Source organism: Hyla sarda, chromosome 2, assembly GCF_029499605.1.
Source record: "Hyla sarda isolate aHylSar1 chromosome 2, aHylSar1.hap1, whole genome shotgun sequence".
Taxonomy (NCBI): domain Eukaryota; kingdom Metazoa; phylum Chordata; class Amphibia; order Anura; family Hylidae; genus Hyla; species Hyla sarda.
Window position 1 is genome coordinate 79,074,783 of NC_079190.1, and position 19,514 is coordinate 79,094,296.

The window sequence follows — 19,514 nt, forward strand, 5'->3', positions numbered from 1 at the left end:
GGGGTACTGTTACGCCTAGCGCTCCGGGTCCCCGCTCCTCCCCGGAGCGCTTACGGCGTCTCTCTCCGCAGCGCCCCGGTCGGTCCCGCTGACCGGGAGCGCTGCACTGTCATGGCCGTCGGGGATGCGATTCGCACAGCGGGACGCGCCCACTCGCGAATCGCATCCCAGGTCACTTACCCGTTCCCGTCCCCTGCTGTCATGTGCTGGCGCGCGCGGCTCCGCTCTCTAGGGCGCGCGCGCGCCAGCTCCCTGAGACTTAAAGGGCCAGTGCACCAATGATTGGTGCCTGGCCCAATTAGCTTTATTGGCTTCCACCTGCTCCCAGACTATATCTGATCTCTGCCCCTGCACTCCCCTGCCGGATCTTGTTGCCTTAGAGCCTAGTGAAAGCGTTACTGTGTTGTCCTTACTGTGTACTTGACCTCCTGCTATTGCCTTATTGACTACGATTCTTGCTGCCTGCCCCGACCTTCTGCTACGTCCGACCTTGCTTTGTCTACTCCCTTGTACCACGCCTATCTTCAGCAGTCAGAGAGGTTGAGCCATTGCTAGTGGATACGACCTGGTCACTACCGCCGCAGCAAGACCATCCCGCTTTGTGGCGGGCTCTGGTGAACACCAGTAGTGACTTAGAACCGGTCCACTAGCACGGTCCACGCCAATCCCTCTCTGGCACAGAGGATCCACCTCCTGCCAGCCGGCATCGTGACAATGTGGCAGCAGTATGAGTAGACCATATGAGTGGGGTGGTGAGTGTTAATACCAGTACCTGGTGATGAAAGTGGGTGAAAGAAGGAGAATCAGATGTGTGGCATCAGGCAGGTGGCAGGATCAGAATAGTAGCTGAGAAAACAGAAGAAAAAGGCAGAAGAAAACAGTCTCTTTTGTCAAAGTGTTGGTGTGCACAAGTAAGTATTAAGGATATGCATTACGTAAAACTTAACTTTTACTATTATTCTCTGAATAAAATACATGGACCCAAAATTTTTTTTCATTCATTTTTTTTTTTTAAGTATTGATGCGATACAAAGACCTCTCAAAGGTGGAAGGGAAATACGTATGTTCCTTTGAACAGGTGGATGTAAAAACTTCCCCTGTAAGTCCCTACTCTCGCACTATTAATTCCCATCATGGCAAGTGTTACTTGCCCTAAAAAAAGGGTGGCCCCACACAGGAACCTCTCCCTTTTTACACCTATAAACACTGCCATTCCCCAGGGTTTATAGTTGGAAATAGGGAGAGGTTCCTCTGTGGGGCTGCCCTTTTTAGGACCAGTAACACTTGCCTCAAAAAGGTGGAAAGGAACAACGTATTGTCCATTGTGGCAGGTGGGGGTAAAATCTTCCCCTGTAAGGCCCTACTCTGGCCCTATTAATTCCCTTTTTGGCAAGTGTTACTCGCCCTAAAAAGGGCAGCCCCACACAGGAACCTCTCCATATTTCCACCTAAAAACCCTGGGAAATGGCAGTGTTTTTAGGTGGAAATAGGCAGAGGTTCCTGCGCGGGGCTGCGCTTTTTAGGGCGAGTAACACTTAAAAAGAAGGAAATTAATAGTGCGAGAGTAGGGCCTTACAGGGAAAGTTTTTACCCCCACCTGTCGACCATACATTGTTCCCTTCCACCTTTTAGAGGTCTTTGCATTGCATCAATACTTGGTGGTATAGGTGGCTCGTGGTGTTTTTTGCACACCTCTCCTTTTGTTAGATTTAAAAAAAAAATTGGGGTGCATATATTCAATTCTAAGAAAAGTTACGTTTTAGCTAATGCATATCCTCAATATTTGCTTGTGGTCTGATGCGGAGGGATTTCTGTAACTGGGGAGAAGCACCTTAATTATGTTTGGCAGTATCCATGGAAGCACAATGAGAGAGCCTGGAGATGGCAGCATCAACATGAGGAGACCATATAACGGCACAATCACAGAGCCTGGAGGTGGCAGCATCAGCATGAGGAGAGCATATGGCGGCACAATGACAGAGCCTGAAGGTGGCAGCATCAGCATGAGGAGAGCATATGGGGGCACACTGAGAGAGCCTGGAGGAGGCAGCATCAACATAAGGAGACCATATGGTGGCACAATGACAGAGCCTGGATGTGGCAGCAGCATGAGGAGATCATATGGCAGCACAAAGAGAGAGCCTGGAGGTGACAGCATCAGTATGAGGAGACCATATGGTGGCACAATGAAAGAGCCTGGAGGTGGCACCAGCAGCATGAGGGCTGCGACTCCTGCTGCCACACGCCCCTACTCTGCTGCGACCTCTGCCTGGGCCTGATGAATGTATGCCTCTGCCACTCCTATGTGCATGTCCTGACACTTCTCTGCCTGATATACTTATACACCAGCTGAGTGCGTATATGTTACACTTATGAGAGGAAAAAAATACGCTCCATTACGCTTACAACTGTATTTGGCTACAAAAGCAGGTGTGTAGTTTTGGCTGGCTTTTCAGAGTAACTAGGCCCTTATGACTTTACAGGAACAAAATCGTACACCACGTAGGTGTTCGTACAGTATACACTTATGAGAGGAGGATTATGCGCTTCACTAGGCTTAAAACTGTTTTAGACTACAGAAACAAGTGTGTAACTTTGGCTGGCCTTTCACCGTAACTAGGCCCAAATTAGTTTAACAGGAAAAAAAAAATGTACACACGTAGATGTACATACAGTTTATACTTATGAGAGGTGGACAATACGCTCCGCTTAAAACTGTATTAGGCTACAAAAACAAGTCTGTAGCTTTGGCTGGCCTTTCACAGTATGTAGGCCCAAATTAGTTTGACAAGGGAAAAAAAGGTTACACTTATGAGAGGACAACACGCTCCGCTCCACAACCTGTATTAGACACTGAAATCAGGTGACTATGGCATTTCGTCCTCACCCTAACTGGCCTCTGTTAGATTTAAAATTGTAGTACACACTAGTGCTATTCTGGGTTTTCTGTAATTGTTTCAAGCTTTAACAATGCATATAGTAAAATCCATAATTTCAGCAACTTTACCTCTGGACAGGTTTTAATAAATCTATCCTAAATGTTCTTACACAACTCCTCATCGTGGCTGCCTGCCTAATCCTAGAGGTAGCAAAGACAGCAATGATGGGACAGACTGTCTAGGAAGGACATTTCCACTATGCCATTTAACTGTAGACGATGAGGTATCCACTGGCCCCTGACTTAATGTAATATTTTGAGACTCTTCCTCCTCCTGAGATGACAGAGAACAAGCCAACCATTCCACAATAAACATATTATCCTCCAAAACAACTCAACCCCTGCAAGAAATTGACAACTTTTGTTTGCTTATGCTGCTGCTACCGGTACTGGTCCTGGGCAAATGGGTACTGACATCAACATGCCAACTGACACAGCACATGGCAGGGGCTCTGTTTCCACTCCCCAGTCGTAGTCCACCATTCCTTTCCCAGACATTGTTTTTTATTTTTTTAAAGGCCTAGTCAAATTTTACTCTCACAGCTAGAAATGCAGCTTTTTATTAAAGACAGCTAGAAATGCTCTGTTTTCAATACAACCAAGAAAATACAGGTAACATTGACACAGCCAATTTAATTTTTTTGTTTTCGTTTTTTCCTCCTCGTCTTCTATAAATCATAACTCTTATATTTTCATCCACAGATCCATGTGAGGGCATGTTTTTTGCGCGACCGATTGTGCTTTGTAATGACATCACTCATTTTACCATAAAATAAACAGTATTATTTGTTTGAGGAAATTGAAAGAAAACTGAAAGTAGGCAAATTTTGGAGGGTTTCATGCTTTCATTTGGCGCTGTACACTTTACGGTAAAATTGCATGTTTTCTTTATTCTGTGGGTCAATACAATTAAAATGATACTAATGTTTACATACTTTTCTATTATTGTACTTCTTTTAAAAAAACTCAAACTTCTTTTACAGAACAGGTATGTTTAAAATTGCCCTATTTTGACCACCTATAAGTTTCTCATTTTTCTGTATAAGCGGCTGTATGATGGCTAATTTTTTTTGGGCTTTAAAAAAAATAATTTACACTTTTTATGTCCCCATAGTGCCGCAGCAATCGCTGATGTCCGCCCTTACCAGACGGTCCCTGGCTGCTGTTCCAGTGCCCACGTCATGTACAGGACATAAATGTGCATCCTGGTGCGCTAAGTCCCAGCAGAGCAGGACATGCATTTATGTCTAATGTCCTTAAGGGGTTAAAAGGCCTAGAAAAATTTCACACTTACCGCTAGAAATTTGTTTCCTTTGCTAAACTCGGGTAGAAATGCTCTATTTTTGTTTCAATCCAGAATATACAGGTAAACCACAGGTCAGCCCACTGCACAATGCTTTGTTCAAATTTCTTTGCATTGTAGTGTGATAGCTTTCTATGGGCTTGTTCTACAGTCACGCTGCTGGGATTTGTAGTGCAGCAACTGAACACAATAATGCAGATCATCATGGTCAGCCAACAACACAATTTGTTTAGTTTTGCATTGTATTGTGACATTTTTCTGGGATCAGTAGTTCCACAATGAGTTGTTCTGTGCACTGCTCACTGCTCAGCTTTCTCTCCATGATGACAGCCACAACGTAGGTAATAGGCTTTTATCAGTCTCTTAGACCCAGCTATATGCGGTCTCCTGATTGGCCAGGGAGTCATGCAATGATTGGCTAAACTGTAGTCATGTGATCTTGCTGAAAAGTATTTTGGGCTACCATTACATAATTTCACTGTTCCTACTTCCTTATCTTATGCTAAAATGGTGCCAAAGCGCTATGTGTTCCTCATCCATTCTCCTACAATAGCGCCGTTGTCAGGCTTGCTTTGTGAGTTCTGAGCGAAGCTGGCTTTTATCGGTTCGGCCCTCTCATCTCTAATGCATAAATGACAGCTGATTCTGAAATGTCACCTGAAATTACAGGTTTTCTGCTATTCATTAACAAGGAATTCTCTTTGTCTTACTTCAATAAAATATTATTAGAGCACAAGATATACCGTATTTATCGGGGTATACCACGCACCGGCCTATAACACGCACCCTCATTTTACCAAGGATATTTGGGTAAAAAAAGTTTTTTACCCAAATATCCATGATAAAATGAGGGTGCGTGTGTGCGCGTGTATACCCCGATATACCCCCAGGAAAGGCAGGGGGAGAGAGGCCGTCGCTGCCCGCTTCTCTCCCCCTGCCTTTCCTGGGGTCTAGAGCGCTGCTGTCGGCCCTTTTCACCCCCTGGTTATCGGCGCCGCTGCCCGTTCTGTCCCCCTGACTATCGGTGCCGGCGCCGATAGCCAGGGGGAGAGAAGCGGCGCCGACAGCCAGGGGGAGAGAAGGAGCAGCGGCACCCATTGCCGGCGCCGCTGCCCCGTTGCCTCCCCCCATCCCCGGTGGCATAATTACCTGAGTCGGGTCCGCGCTGCTCCAGGCCTCCGTCGTTCGTCCCCAGCGTCGTTGCTATGCACGGCGTGGCGCTCTGACATCATGCGCCGCGCCGTTCAGCGCATAGCAATGCCGCCGAGGACGCACGACGGAGGCCTGGAGCAGCGTGGACCCGACTCAGGTAATTATGCCACCGGGGATGGGGGGAGGCAACGGGGCAGCGGCGCCGGCAATGGGTGCCGCTGCCCCTTCTCTCCCCCTGGCTGTCGGCGCCGCTTCTCTCCCCCTGGCTATCGGCGCCGGCACCGATAGTCAGGGGGACAGAACGGGCAGCGGCGCCGATAACCAGGGGGTGAAAAGGGCCGACAGCAGCGCTCTAGACCCCAGGAAAGGCAGGGGGAGAGAAGCGGGCAGCGACGGCCTCTCTCCCCCTGCCTTTCCTGAGGGTGTATCGGCGTATAACACGCACACAGACTTTAGGCTAAAATTTTTAGCCTAAAAAGTGCGTGTTATACGCCGATAAATACGGTATTTACAATAATTCCAGGAGTTACTGAGGACACCCAGCTATACATCTGTTATCATTGACAGTATCCCTTCTCTGTGAAACATTAGCAATTGTCAGATGCCTCTATCATTATTTTTTTTTTTTGTCAAAAATATAATCTTTAAAAAAAGTGAACTTCCTTCCTCTACAAAATTTCCTAAACCTTATATCTCCTTTTTATTGTGTGGTACAAACAGAATTGCAAGACAACACACTGACTGTCCTTGATGAGCTGGCAGTTGTGTTCTATAGAATAATCCCAAGTACTAGTTGACCTTTCCACATCTCACAACTTTTCGAAACTAACACAGGCTATGTTCCCTAATTACTCCTAACACTCTTCCCACCCTTAAAAAAATCTTCAGAGCTTTAAAAAGCTCTGTATCTTACCGTTCTTCTTGCTCACATAGTGCAATCTCCCAGCAGGAGAAAGTGGGTGTTCCCAGCAGGCATGACATAACTGAAGCCTGCTCGGGGACCACTTCCACCCTCACATCTGTGCAGCGATGTGACCTCAGACTCTGTGCAGCTTTCAGTAAGGCTCTGTGCAGCTTTCAGTGAAGCTCTGTGCAGCTTTTAGTCTATGCAGCTTTAAGTCTGTGCCCCTTTCATTAAGGCTCTGTGCAGCTGTCAATCAATCTCAGTGTAGCCAGAAGCACTTCCTTAATTTGGTCGCCTGCCATGCTGGGAGGAGACCAAACTCACTGTATTAACTGTATTAACAGAACAGAGCCACCTAGTGGCCGATTTTTCTATTACATTTTAAACATATTTATGTTGATAATTTTAAAAGCAAGTGAAAGGGAAAGTGTCTGCTAATTACACAAGGAACACTATATTAAAAGTTTTATTTGATGACAGGTACTCTTTAATCTACCATTCTGCCTTTATTACCGCTTTCCCACTGTCTTTCCAGTACCCCAAGTCTACTATACTCTCAGGCTATCTCACACTATGGAACATCCACCTCGGGAAATCCCTTGCACAGCAGACGCCAACTGAATTAGTCAACACTAGGACTGCTCGAGAATACGCCATCTCCATAGGTGGCAATGGATTTCCAAGTATATTCTGCGGAAGGAAGGAATCTGGAGTTAAAATTTCAGCAGTGTGCATGGTGCAGCAGAATCCTATTGAAGATGTAGTGTGAACATAGCACCACAAGATTCTAGACCTATAGAGGGGCATCTGCAGGGAAATTTAATATCCTATAGTTACCCCTGGAACCCATTAGATAACTCCAGATGTCAATAGACAGAAAATGACATGTGAGCAAATGCGACATCTTCCCCTTTTCTGATCTTCTGAGAAACAGAAATTATTAGGACAAAAGGAGATCAATGGCACAGCAGAGCCTGTCCACTCCTACTTCCATCTCGGAGCTCAGTTATAAAGTTAGATTTGGCTCAAATTAACAAGTCAGCAGCCTTTGGCATTGAGTCCCCCTCCTACTGCCAAGCTCCCTATCAATGATATGTCCTGGTGTTATGTTGCTCCCTAAACTGTACTGCTGCTAGTCACACATTGATCCTACCTTGCAGCCATTAGCATCGACAAATGATCCAGATAAAAATCTCTACAAATGCTAGAGATGGAAGTAACAATAGTAACTTATTGATAACCTATAAAAGTGTGCTTCATGAGGAAGAAAACAATCTTGTGCCTGAGTTTCACACTGAGGCCCCGTGATCTGATTGAGTGGAGGGTCTGCCTCTGCCTTTGATACGCCTTAACTGCATCTGACATCACTCACTGGGGTACACTTTATAATGTTCTCTATGCTGCTACTGCTTCTGAGTTTATGAGGATAGGGTGTGCTGTATGTATGGGAGGCGACATAGTAGCTAGGTTCGGCCCAATGGGAACATGAGTTCAGGAATGACTGACATATATATGAAGTCTGCAGAGGGGAAAACTGCTAAAAAGGTCATAGTTGCAAAAAAAAATTAAACAACCTGCAAACAAATATTTATTTATTTATTTTATTTATATAGCGCCTACAGATTCCACAGCGCTTACAATTATGGGGTACAAACAAAGACAAGTATCAGACATAAAATTACACAATAACTATTCAAACAAGAGGTGTGGGGATATATTGAGGATATGTTGGGGATATGTTGGGGATATGTTGAGGATATGTTGAGGATATGTTGGGGATATGTTGAGGATATGTTGGGGATATGTTGGGGATATGTTGGGGCCAATTAGAGACTGTTATAGGCCCGTCTGAAGAGATGTGTTTTTAGGCCACGTTTGAAACTATGGATGTTGTTGTTGAGTCTGAGGGATTGAGGGATAGCATTCCAGAGAACCGGTGCAGCACGAGTGAAGTCTTGGAGACGGGAGTGAGAAGTTCGGATTATAGAAGATATTAGTGTGAGGTTATTAGCAGATCGGAGAGAACGTGTAGGATGGTAGACAGAGATGAGAGAGGAGATGTAGGGAGGTGCAGCATTGTGGAGAGCTTTGGGTGTGAGACTGAGGATTTTCTACTGTATTCTGGACTGAATTGGTAACCAGTGTAGTGACTGGCACAGGGAGGAGGCGTCGGTATAGTGGCTGGAGAGGAAGATGAGTCTGGCTGCGGCATTAAGGATGGACTGGAGAGGAGAGAGTTTGGAGAAAGGAAGGCCTATTAGTAAAGAGTTACAGTAGTCGAGGCGGGAGTGAATCAAAGCAATAATGAGAGTTTTAGCAGTTTCAGTAGTGAGAAACGGGCGGATTCTTGAAATGTTTTTGAGATGCAGGTGACAAGAATGTGAAAGGGACTGAATATGGGGAGTGAAAGACAGATCAGAGTCATGTATAACTCCAAGACAGCGAGCCTGCTGCCCGGGAGTTATGGTAGTACCACATACCGAGATGGAAATGTCAGGGTTAGGTACAGTATCAGTTGATGGAGAAAAGACGTTCTGTTTTAGAAAGATTTAGTTTCAGATATAAAGAGGACATGATGTCTGAGACGGCAGAGAGACAGTCACTGGTATTCTGTAGGAGTGCAGGGGTGATGTTGGAGGAAGAGGTATAGAGTTGGGTGTCATCAGCATAGAGGTGGTACTGTAAACCAAATCTACTGATTGTTTTTCCAATGGGGGATGTGTAGAGTGAAAAGAGTAGAGGACCCAGGACCGATCCCTGGGGAACCTCGACAGCAAGGGGAAGAGGAGAAGAAGTAGAGCCAGAAAATGAGACGCTAAAGAAGCGGCCAGAGAGATAGGAGGAAAACCAGGCGAGAGCAGAGTCCTTGAGACCGATGGAGCGGAGACTACTGAGGAGGAGTTGGTGATCCACAGTGTCAAAAGCCGCAGACAGGTCCAAGATAATCAGTAAAGAGAAATTTCCATTTGATTTGGCCGTCAGAAGATCGTTAGTGACTTTGGTTAGGGCCGTTTCTGTGGAGTGATGGGAGCGGAAACCAGACTGTAAGGGGTCAAGGAGAGAGTTCTCGGAGAGATAGCGGATAAGGCAGGAGTAGACCAAGCGTTCCAGGAGTTTGGAGATAAAGGGGAGATTTGAGACGGGTTGATAGTTGGCTGCACAGGACGGGTCCAGAGATGGTTTTTTCAATAGTGGGGTTATGATAGAGTGTTTGAAGGAGGAGGGAAAGACCCCAGAAGAGAGGGAGAGGTTAAAGATTTTAGTTAGGTGACAGCTGATAGCAGGAGAGAGAGACTGGATGAGGTGTGAAGGCATGGGGTCACTAGAGCAGGTAGTGGGGCGCGCAGAGGAGAGGAGCCTGGAAATCTCATCCTCCGTTACAGGCATAAAAACATAGAAATACATACCATGGCTGCAATCCCTTTTTTAGACCCCTGTTTTAAAACCAAACATTTCTGTACTGTATGTGTATGGACAGCACTGTATGACAACAAATTACATAATTTTTCCTGTATATGGTATTGAAACGGTTACATAGTCTTGCTAGCCTCTTGTGTTTGTTATCGACCTGGCTCCAGCGGACTGGGGCTCGTTTATCAGACAGCGGTTCAGACGCCCTTAGTGGGGGGACTCAGCCCCTGCCCTGGCACTCTTTAAATTGCTTTCTGCTGAGCCCAATTTAAGTAGCGTGATAAGAATGTAAAGTTCTTCATACTGACAGCTCAGAGACTGCTGCGCTCCCAGGGACAGCTCTAATAAATAGGAACCTCCCCAAAAACAACAATGTTTACTTTAGGGGGGGGGGAGCTGCCCTTGGTCTATGGGCTGGCAGGGAGGCTCGGAAATGTCTTGTATAATTAGAGCCGGATCCAGGACGGATACAAAGAGATTATCACCAATTATGATCAGAGACTTAATTGATATTGTTTGCACACAGTGACTGGAGGATACAGTGCGTGATTCAGAGCATGGAGGAGGCACTGGGGCTGACACTGCCTGGAGAGGGCTGTATCCTACCCAAAGGCCCTTTATGCAGGAAATATGCATCCATGTCACTAGCTATCTGAATGTATAAAACATCTGTAGCACAGTCCTTTCATGAAGCTCCTTTATTGGATTTTACAGTCTTGAACAGCTGTCCTTGAAAAGGTTATTTTCTGTATAAAACATGGTCAAAGTAGCAAAGATGTCCCTATGTGCACCGAGTATTTACACTGCTGGTTTCTTATTCAGTCACTTTTATATTACAAAAAAAATATTTTGTGTTTATCAAGGGGGCTGTAACACGGGAAATTGTCTGTAGTCCTGTTATATGACATGTTGCTTCAGTTACATAAGTCAAGGACTATTATTAGGCTTTATGATCCCATTTTTGACCAGGAATGTAACTTTATGTAGGTCAGTCGTTCACACTTGTGAATGTATTGCAAAAGATTATGTACAGTTAATGTACAGTAGGTACTCCCAGAGGTGTAGGTTCACGCCTGTATCCATTATGTCATGCCCCGCTTTTCTCACAGTTGATCAGTGAAAACTATGCCTGTTATGGTATAATATAACATCTGTGCAAGTACTGTAGGCATTTACTATTTAACCCCTTAAGGACCAGGCACGTACTCATACGTCCATGGGAATTTCGCATCCCGCCGCGTGCCGGGCGGGTTGCAAAACCGGACGCCTGCTGAAATTGTTCAGCAGGCGTCGGAGGCAAACGCCGAGGGGGTTCCTGAGATCCCCCCATGTCGGCGATCTCAGAAAATCGCATGTCAATTCAGACATGCGATTTTCTGCTATTCCGGGCTTATCGGGTCTCTGGTGACCCGATCACCCGGAAAATAGTGATGATCTGACCTGTCAGTGACAGCCCAGATCATCTTGCAGGGTAGGAGTGAGGTCGCAGTGATGCAATCTCCTCCTATCCCCTGCCATTGGTCAGAACTGATTCTGACCAATGGCAGAGCAGGACAGTGGGTTGCCATGGTAACCCCCGTTCTGCCCGCCCCTGGATGTCGCGGGGAACATGGGGAGAAGATGGAGGTCGGTACCTGCAGGAGAAGATGCCTGGGAACAGCTGATTGTCGCTGCAGACTGCTGGATCCTGGCTAAGGTAGGGAAGCAACGTGGGGGGGGGGGGGATAATGAAAGTGAAAGTAAAGTGATCTTTACTGTGGCAACCACTAGGAAGGCCAAACTTCAACTCCCAGCATGTCACAGTTTGGGGACCACTGTTACAGTGGTGCCCAAACTGTAGCCCTCCAGATGTTGCCAAACTACAACTCTCAGCATGCCTAGACTGCCCAGGCATGCTGGGAGTTGTAGTTCTGTTACATCTGTCCCTTCAGATTTTGCAATTTTCATGACATTTTTGAAAATTGCTGCTCTACTTTGAAGCCCTCTAATTTTTTCAAAAAGTAAAAATATGTCCATTTTATGATGACAACATAAAGTGGACATATTGTATTTGTGAATAAAAATAAAATTTATTTGGAATATACATTTTCCTTACAAGCAGAGAGCTTCAAAGTTAGAAAAATGCTAAATTTTCAAAATTTTCATGACATTTTGGGATTTTTCACCAAAAAAGGATGCAAGTAACAACGAAAATTTACCACCAAAATAAAGTAGAAAATGTCACGAAAAAACATTCTCGGAATCAGAATATTCGGTAAAAGTGTTTTAGAGATATTAATTAATGTGTAAAAAAATGCTCTGGTCCTACAGTGAAAATTGGCCTGGTCCTTAAGGGTTTAAAGCGCACCACCAATACAAATAAAAGCCTTCACATTGTTCTTAGTTCCTCATGCACAGTACTTTTGTGGATCCTTTCCTTTTAAATCTTAAGGTCCTTTTACATGGGCTGATTATTTGCTGAATGAGCATTCCAACAAGCATTCGGGCCAGCAAATGCAAGTGCTTGTTCATTGGCTGATTGGGTGTTTTGTGCGGCCACTTAAATTGTTGGTGTCGGCCCTAAATTGTCCTGTGTAAACAGGTGATGTGTGGCAGATAATGGTGCACAATGGATTGAGTCTTGTGGATGTTCAGTAAACTAGCACTAATCGCAGAGATTAGCATTCGATATCACGGCAGCATCGACCCTTCTAAAAGGCTGCAAACCTCTCCTTTCTACTTCACTAAGGCTATGTTTACACCTCGGAATTTCTGTGCAGAATTTTGGTGCCAGTAGTTTCTGGCATGGAAATTCAGAATTCCGTGCCCGCAGAAAGAATGAACCTGTTCATTGTTTCTGTGGACTTCACACAGAATGCATAGCTCATAGACGCATTTCTGCACTAGCCGAGCCCCAGCATATTGTGACGACGCCTGCAGTCTCATGTCCACACAGAGATTTTCCGTGCGGACATTCCGAAGTGTGGACATAGCCGTACAGAATGCTGTTATCATGATAGGATTCGATATGAGTCGCAACTTGGTCATGATTACAATCTCTAGTAGTCTGACAGCTGACAGGATTATAGTTGCAAATTCTACCACCTCTTATCCCTCCCACAATACAGGGTTATATTGCTTGACTCTGCTGTGATCACAGGAATGTATTGACTAGCAAGTTCTATGTATGGATAAATGGCTTGAAATTCCCTGTTTGGGTAAAATGTTTAGTCTACCTATGTATCTATCCATCTATCTACAGAAAAAATGCAGGCAGCACACCACAGCTTGTATCAAAAAGGAAAGTGAGTTTATTCCATGATGTGATAGAGACTACGTTTCTCCAGCCTCACGCTGGCTTTCTCAAGTGCAAGCACTTGAGAAAGCCAGCGTGAGGCTGGAGAAACGTAGTCTCTATCACTGTTACGCCTAGCGCTCCGGGTCCCCGCTCCTCCCCGGAGCGCTTACGGCGTCTCTCTCTCCGCAGCGCCCCGGTCGGTCCCGCTGACCGGGAGCGCTGCACTGTCTTGGCCGTCGGGGATGCGATTCGCACTGCGGGACGCGCCCGCTCGCGAATCGCATCCCAGGTCACTTACCCGTCCCGGTCCCCCGCTGTCATGTGCTGGCGCGCGCGGCTCCGCTCTCTAGGGCGCGCGCGCGCCAGCTCCCTGAGGCTTAAAGGGCCAGTGCACCAATGATTGGTGCCTGGCCCAATTAGCTTAATTGGCTTCCACCTGCTCCCAGACTATATCTGATCACTGCCCCTGCACTCCCCTGCCGGATCTTGTTGCCTTAGAGCCTAGTGAAAGCGTTACTGTGTTTGTCCATACTGTGTACTTGACCTCCTGCTATTGCCTTATTGACTACGATTCTTGCTGCCTGCCCCGACCTTCTGCTACGTCCGACCTTGCTTCTGTCTACTCCCTTGTACCGCGCCTATCTTCAGCAGTCAGAGAGGTTGAGCCGTTGCTAGTGGATACGACCTGGTCACTACCGCCGCAGCAAGACCATCCCGCTTTGCGGCGGGCTCTGGTGAACACCAGTAGTGACTTAGAACCGGTCCACTAGCACGGTCCACGCCAATCCCTCTCTGGCACAGAGGATCCACCTCCTGCCAGCCGGCATCGTGACAATCACATCATGGAATAAACTCACTTTCCTTTTTGATACAAGCTGTGGTGTGCTGCCTGCATTTTTTCTGTGGATTGAGGAACCAGTGGGCCGAGGTTCGGAACATGCGTGCACCCCTTTTCTCTTTTTGCCATATATTTTTGGATGTGCTGTTTCTATTGCAATTTTATCTATCTATCTAGTCTACATATCTATCTATCTATCTATCTAGTCTACATACCTATCTATCTATATATCTATCTATCCATCTATCTATCTATCTATCTAGTCTATCTATCTATCTAGTCTATCTATCTATCTATCTATCTATCCATCTATCTATCTAGTCTACATATCTATCTTTCTAGTCTACATATCTATCTATCTCCTATCTATCTATCTATCTATCCATCCATCTATCTATCTATCTATCTATCTATCTAGTCTACATGTCTATCTATCCATCTATCTATCTAGTCTACATATCTATCAATCTATTTTTCTTCTGCTCTCTGTCTTCCTCTTCAAGGAGAGAGTAAAGGACTGTAGTAAATCAAGTCTCCCAATGGCAATTTAAATAATTTCAAAATTAAAACTACTCGCTTACAACGTATAGAGCAGATGGTTATAGTTAGATCTTTGTGAAGCCCCAACCTTAATTTCCTGTGCACACCTTTAAGGACAGGATAAAATTATAGTTATCTTTAAAAAAAGAGATTCTTACCTCAAGAGCCTGTGTTGGATTAGGATTTTAGGATCTTGTTGATAGAGCACAAGTAATTTACAATGAGTGATTCACCCAGCGACTAGCATCTGTTACTAATGTGAAGAGATCCTTGGTAAGATAAAAAGAATGGAGACAAAAGCTTGGAACACCTGATGTAAAATGCCGCTAGCTACTCTGATATTGCTGATAACCAAGCACTGTACATAAAAGAGATATTGACCTAATGTCAGTAGGTAGAAGATGGAGAAGATGTTGTTAGACTAACTGCAGTCTGAGAGGCTCATGGACGCTGAAGGGAACTTTTCTTCTAATGCTAGAACAAGGAAGCCCTATCACATTTATAACCATGTACTGGATCTATCACGTTAGTTATGTTGCGGAACAGTGAACAGATACCCTGGATCCAGACGGTGGCCTGCAGGTACCTGATTTTCTTGTACAGACACTGGAAGCGTAAAACTTATTATATAACATTGTTATTGTCCTTGAATTTACAACACGTGGAGGAACAAACAGACAGTGACATTTCTATTTATTTTCCAACAATTATGTGATACTTTAGTCTTTTTACAGTGCAAATTCCAAACATGAATCCTCCCATACATTTTGCATATAAAACATCAGCAGTAGAGATGAGCGAACTTACAGTAAATTCGATTCGTCTCGAACTTCTCGGCTCGGCAGTTGATGACTTTTCCTGCATAAATTAGTTCAGCTTTCTGGTGCTCCGGTGGGCTGGAAAAGGTGGATACATTCCTAGGAGACTCTTTCCAAGGACTGTATCCACCTTTTCCAGCCCACCGGAGCACCTGAAGGCTGAACTAATTTACGCAGGATAAGTCATCAATTGCCGAGCCGAGAAGTTCGTGATGAATCGAATTTACTGTAAGTTCGCTCATCTCTAATCAGCAGTTTATTTCTGTATGTAGTACCGTATTTTTTGCCGTATAAGACACACTTTTTCTTCCCCAAAACTGGGGGGGAAAAGTTTGTGCATCTTATACGGCGAATACACCCCTATCGCGGCGGTCCCTGCGGTCATCAACGGCCGGGACCTGCGGCTAATACAGGACATCACCGATCGCGGTGATGCCCTGTATTAACCCTTCAGATGCGGCGATCAAAGCTGACCGCCGCGTCTGACGTGAAAGTGACACTAACCCGGCTGCTCAGTCGGGCTATTCGAGACCGCCACGGTGAAATCGCGGCATCCCGAACAACTTACAGGACACCGGGAGGGACCTTACCTGTCTCATCGGTGTCTGCTCCGTGCTGGGATCCCCTGCATGGCCGAAGCTCTCCTTCGACGTCATCACGTCATCGCGCACGCCGTCCTGTCATCCAATAGAAGCGGCGTGCGTAGCGACATGATGACAGCGAAGTGATTACGGTGACGGAGAGCGTGGATCCTGGGGAAGACGACATCCGGAGCGTCGGGGACACCACGGGGACGCGGCGACAGCGATTGAGCGACGAGTCCGAAGCGGCAGGGACACGGGAGTATTACCTCCTATCCAGTGGTCTTCAACCTGCGGACCTCCAGATGTTGCAAAACTACAACTCATAATAACCAAAAAAGAGGGGCACAAAATACTGACCTATGGTCCAACCTTGTCTCTGGCATACAGAGAAATACAAGTAATACCCAAGGAAATTACACAGAGACATAAAATAGTGAAAAAGTATATATATTCTTTATTAATAGTGACTGATTTTTAAAAACAGAATTTAAAAGGAACGACAATGGACAGACTACTAAGGCGTCTGGATGAGGGATAGAAACAGAGCTGGGCTACAGAACATCAATAAGAAATGGGAGATAATAAAGTGACCCCCATCCGGGTGTATATACATGTAAAAGGTATAGGCTGTACAGAGATATACTAGCAATTGAATACCAACATATGTAAACATATACACTCAGGATAACTATGTAGATGTAAATCCCGTATTGCACAATGCCCAGAAAAAAATTATAAATTTTTATGACCGCGCCATGGAACAAAATAAAGTATGCAATTATGAGAGTGATAAACGGGTGAAAGAGTAGAGAGTCCCAGGAATCGGGATAAAACCATAACCAAGGTTCAGCAATCACCAAGGTCCTGGAAAATATGACTCAAATATAAATCACCCATCTCACATCACAAGAGCATACAGCGGACATCTTACCCTAATACAGAACGCCACCCCTACAACGTTGTTTCGCAACAAGCTTCCCCTGTAGCCCAGCTCTGTTTCTATCCCTCATCCAGACGCCTTAGTAGTCTGTCCATTGTCGTTCCTTTTAAATTCTGTTTTTAAAAATCAGTCACTATTAATAAAGACTATATATACTTTTTCACTATTTTATGTCTCTGTGTAATTTTCTTGGGTATTAAAACTACAACTCCCAGCATGCCCTGACAGCTGTCCGAGCATGCTGGGAGTTGTAGTTTTGCAACATCTGGAGGTCCGCAGGTTCAAGATCATTGTTGGGTTCAGAATCTTTATTTTTCTAGAATTTGCACCTATAAAATTGTGTGAGTCTTATATGCCGGTGCGTCCTATAGGGCGAAAAATATGGTAATTCTGGCACATTTTAGTAAATATTGCACCTTCTTTACTGAGGAAAATGTGTCAGAACAAATACACTTTTTTATACACATGCCCCATTAGGTGTTTAGGATAATAACCTGTTACTACATTATCATCCTCACAGATCACTAGCACATGTTTCGATCCCTTGGGTTTTGATGGTGGTTGTTAGTTTTGCATTAAATATATATGTGTCTCCGACACAGCTATTAGGAGAATCTTTGAGGCTAACTGTTAGTGATAAATTTGGCTCAGCACGTGTTATTGTCTGGGGCACAGAACACATGGAGGGATATGGTAACGTAATTTATATATAACATGGTTCACATTATGCTATATGTAGAAAATTGTAAAACTAATAAGGAACCATTGAATGGGTATGGAACAGGGATTTATAAAAGCAGATAATAGGAAAGCATTTCCGGGGTAAACAATAGCCTATTACATATTTGCATCAGTCCTGAATAATTTGGTTGCATTTATTTTTTTCAGGGAACACTTTACAGACTTTCAGGGTACCTAAAGTTTAAAAGAAAAAATCCGACTTCCGGTTCCGGTGCCATGGTATAAGGTCGCACGGAACACCAGCTCCCGGCCCTCCACCGCATATTGAACCCTGCTTACCCACAATTAATCTTTGGTGCCCAGTTATTTTGCCTACAAGTGATGGAGACACTGCATTGAATGTTACCTCTTCCCTATGGGCTGGAAGAAAGGGCAAAGGATCACGGGTGTAGACCTCATGGCAGGAGCGGCCGTTCCAGTATGGCGTCTTCTCTGGCCTCCAGCAGAGCAGCGTCTCCGGCTCCCTTTCTCTCCAGCCTGGCGGCGGGCGATGAACCCTTGTAGCTCCCTAACATTGACTATAACAGAATCTGCAGCAGACCGTCTCCCAACAGGATGCCCATCTCTCAGCTGTGGAAGACAGGGTAAGGGTGTCTGATTAAGCAGGGGAGGAAGCGGGATCCCGTATTGCCACCCTGGAATCAGATTGCAAGTGATTGTGGGACAGGGTTGAGGACCTGGAAAAGAGGTCCTGGCATAGCAACCTCCGTGTTGTCGGGGTGAAGGAGTTGGTCCCTGCTATGGACCTCTATCACTGCTGGGCTTGCCTCGGCCCTGCTAAGTGGAAAAGTCCCACAGATTAGGCCCAGATCTCTGGGGGGGCTCTGAACGAGGGGCTCCAGTCGGCATGACACCCTACAACCATCCCCGCCAGGTCAATGCCAAATATCTGGACTTCCAAGACAAGTCGGCCATACTGCGCAGACGAGATGATCTCATAATTGATGGTGCAAAATTGCTAATATTTGGAGACTTTTTAGCTGAGGTGAGAAGACACCGCAAGCTGTTTACACTGATTTGTATGGCCTTACACAACAAAGGGACTCGGTTTGCTTTAATGTATCCAGCGAGGGAGGTGCATTGGGGTGTGCAGTGTTTGGGTAGTAGGGAGGGGACTGGATTGGGGGAAAAGATATTACACAAAACCAAACAAAAAAAAACGCATTCATATTTATGGTTCGTACTCTTTTTGGTGTGTTTACCATAATATGTTTCCTGTTACGCCTGACCGATTATTACTATGGGGCTATATGTTGCTGATCTCACCCACGGGGCGTTATGTGGGGTTTTATCCAGTTTCATGGGTGTTTTCAATGGAGCTCTTATGGGGGTGGATTTCTGGGCGGTTCACATCTCGGATCCTGATTGTACAGGTCCTAGGACCTTCTGCGTATGATGCACGAGGGGGAGGGGGCAGGGTTGCCATACTTCTCATCCCTCTCTTCACTTTTAGGTCCATAATAGTCGAGATAGGGGGTGGATAGGAGGGGGGGTTTATAGGTCCATACTGACTAACCGAGTTTAGGATTTTCCTATAGTTTTTTCTGGGGTATCTGTTTAATTGTCTAGTGCTATTTTGGGTTGGGAGCTGGTGTTAGGATTTGTCCTCTAGTGGTTATTACCCTTAAACCTTGGAAGAATGGGAGTCCATAGGGCAAGGAGTCTACATCACCCCCAAAGGGAGACGGGGGACTTGCCCACTGGGATTGAGTGATTGTTCGTGGTTGAATAGGGGGTGGAGGGAGGGGAAGGTTTTCCAGGAGGGGGAGGAAAGTTTTGATTGTTATGTTTTGATGGCTGTAAGTACAGCTCAGTTCTCATATGTCTGTTCCTTTGCTAGGACATGCGGATAGTGTCCTGGAATGTCAAGGGGTTGAGGTCCCTGCACAAGTGAAGCATGGTTTTATGTGGGGATGTCCCGATACCATTTTTTTAAGACCGAGTACAAGTACCGATACTTTAATTCTAGTACTCACCAATTACAAGTACTTTTATTTTAAAGGGAATCTGACACCAGGGTGACCCGGTCTCTGACGCTGCTTACTGTGGTGATATGTGGGTTCCTTGT

General features: G+C 45.4%; 1 long non-coding RNA gene across 1 annotated transcript in view; it reads left to right on the forward strand.

Annotated features, from left to right (window-relative positions):
* The window catches only part of LOC130357643 (uncharacterized), a 55,349-nt gene extending 37,647 nt beyond the window's left edge, over nt 1–17,702 (forward strand). Inside the window, exon 3 of the long non-coding RNA XR_008889208.1 lies at nt 17,594–17,702. This is a non-coding gene — a long non-coding RNA (uncharacterized LOC130357643). The remainder of the gene's footprint in view (nt 1–17,593) is intronic.
* The last annotated feature ends 1,812 nt before the right edge of the window (nt 17,703–19,514 follow it).